General features: G+C 38.2%; 1 long non-coding RNA gene across 16 annotated transcripts in view; it reads right to left on the bottom strand.

Moving 5' to 3' along the window:
* Positions 1-783: 783 nt before the first annotated feature.
* The window catches only part of LOC113284208, a 3,801-nt gene continuing 2,084 nt past the window's right edge, over positions 784-2,500 (bottom strand). For 7 of the 16 annotated variants that reach the window (XR_003328015.1, XR_003328005.1, XR_003328011.1 and 4 more), the window contains 3 exons: positions 2,116-2,225; positions 1,257-1,759; positions 784-1,143 (listed from right to left, as the gene is read on the bottom strand). This is a non-coding gene — a long non-coding RNA (uncharacterized LOC113284208). The remainder of the gene's footprint in view (positions 1,144-1,256; positions 1,760-2,115; positions 2,226-2,500) is intronic. The other 9 variants (XR_003328017.1, XR_003328016.1, XR_003328009.1 and 6 more) reach the window with 9 other exon arrangements.

The following is a 2,500-nucleotide window of genomic DNA, read 5'->3' on the forward strand; positions in this document are numbered from 1 at the left end:
GGGGGGGGGGGGAGGGCTCCCCGTTCCTGGTCCTCCTGTAGCTGGATTCTCCGGAACCGCAAGAATCCTTAGAATGGGATTCCAACTCATCACCTTTTGAGATTTTGAGAAGAGTTGCTCTTTGGAGAGCACAGTACGATGAAAGTTGTAAGATGTGTTCGGGGGGGAGTTATTGTCTATCGTTGGCCTCTATGGTAGAATCGATCGGGGAGGCCTGAGAGGCGGTGGTTTACCCTGTGGCGGATGTCAGCGGTTCGAGTCCGCTTATCTCTAGCTCGTGAACTTAGCGGATACAAAGGTATATGATAGCACCCAATTTCTCCGATTCGGCAGTTCGATCTATGATTTATCATTCATGGACGTTGATAAGATACTTCCATTTAGCAGCACCTTACGTTAGTGGAAATCAGCAGTTTCACGACCGGTAAATTAAGTCATTTAACTCATATTTATGACTTGCTTTGTCGGTCGAAGAAAGGGTCGATGTTTGAGCATTTTTTTCAGCTATGACGTGGTTATGCGGGTCGCTGAAAATAATATATCAACGACCGATATTAACGGTCAGTACTTTATGACTGATCTCAGTCAGTCATAGATATAAATCTTAATATTAAAAAAAAATAGATTCAAATTGGCTGTCTGGCCTGACTGAATCTGACTAAATCTCAAATCAAACACAAATGAAAGTCAAACTAGAACTCAAATGAAACTCGAATAAGAATTCAAATGAGGATCAACTCAAATTCAAATGGGACCCAAATTCAAATCAAATTCAAATGAGAATCAAATTAAACTTACACACACATAATCATTCAATTTAACATTCATTGTTTTATTGGGTTCAAATTACATAAAAAGAATCAAAATCTTGAGTTCTGAAAAATATAAATCTTACAAGAAAAGCCACTAAACAAGTGTGAAAACCAGCATTATTACCTGAATATCTCCATTCCAATACTCATCATCTCCAACAGTTTCCGAAATTGAAGGAGCTTCATTCGCGGTTCCAGTGAAGACAAATGGATCTTCATAAGCATTCTTGTTTGGGTCTCATCATATTGGAGATTCCAAAACCAAATACCAATGCTTCCTTGGAGATCACTATTGCTTCTGATGTATGTTCCGCAAACCCTAGTTTAAAACCTGAAAGACGAAATATAACCTTGAACTTGATACGATTTGTAAGGAAACTTAGAGAAACTAATAACAACTAAAATGATAACAAGGAATGATGCAGATAGGTTCTTTTGATTTACCGGAGTCCGAGCGGAGCTTGTCCATTATACGTGTTTCTCAATCCCTATCTCTTATCAATGACATACCAAGAAAAGCAAGTTGCATTCAGAAACAAAACTATGTAATAGCCAAATTAGGAGATGGAACATGTTTGCTGGCAACAAACCTCAAACTTCTTTGTTGAGCTTTGATATACCTTACAAATGTCACTTTTATATGATCAAATCCGTCTTCAACAAGTAACCTCTGGAATCCACAATAGCATTCAGATTCAACTATTTTTGCAATAAAATCTTTACATATACCCACTGAAGTATTCTATATACAATGCACGAATACCCCACTAAAGTATTCTACAAGGCATGAATACTTCCAAGAAGAAACTCTTCAACATAGTGTTATTAAGAGTAAATCTTAAGAACCAAAACTAAAGGAGTTCTTGAAGCTAAGAACTCACTTTCCTTTGCTGTGAGCCTCGTGTCTATCAAGTACAACACACCCCTGAGCACAGCGCAGGACTTATCTGCAAGATTTCAGATGAAACTAATCACAATGGTGAACTGAGAATGGAAAAATGGTTACAGAGTTAATACAAAGACAAAGTCCAGCGAAATAGAGTTGTGTGAAAGAAAAAAACTAACAAATCCCGACTAGACCCACCTGGTGATACATTCGACACACAAAACACTCGTGCATAACTCACTATTGTGAACTAAGAGTGGGGTTCAGTCACAAGGAAACTAACATGATTCGAGTATGGGAGTATCTCAATCAAACTGCCATTACAAAATTTAAAATGTAGTGACATATGCATAGGTGTTCATCCAACGGAGAAATACATAAAGTTACTAAGCTGCGACAAGAGCGGTGAATGGTTACCTGGGTTGTTTTCAGCACAGCTAGTCCTTCAACTTCATAAGTCAACCTTACGACACCGTACTTCTTCACTATTGCTTCTGCTATATGTTTCGCAGACCCGAGTTTAAAACCTGAAAGACAAATTCAAACAAGCAAAAATGATTAGTTGCCCGACAAGTTCAAAAAGAATACATGGCACATGACACTGTGAGAGTACCTGAACATGAGAAAAGTGGAGAGCAACTATAGGTATATATGCAAGCTAATCCAGTCATAGTAATATGGAAACCAAGAAGAATCACATCAGCATGCACCAGCAATTACACCAACAAATACCAAATGGGGAACTAAAAAATCAAATCTACTTAGAAGTTCAAACTTCAAGTTCCGCATTGCCAATCTTCAA

Source organism: Papaver somniferum, chromosome 5, assembly GCF_003573695.1.
Source record: "Papaver somniferum cultivar HN1 chromosome 5, ASM357369v1, whole genome shotgun sequence".
In the NCBI taxonomy this organism is placed as follows: Eukaryota; Viridiplantae; Streptophyta; class Magnoliopsida; order Ranunculales; family Papaveraceae; genus Papaver; species Papaver somniferum.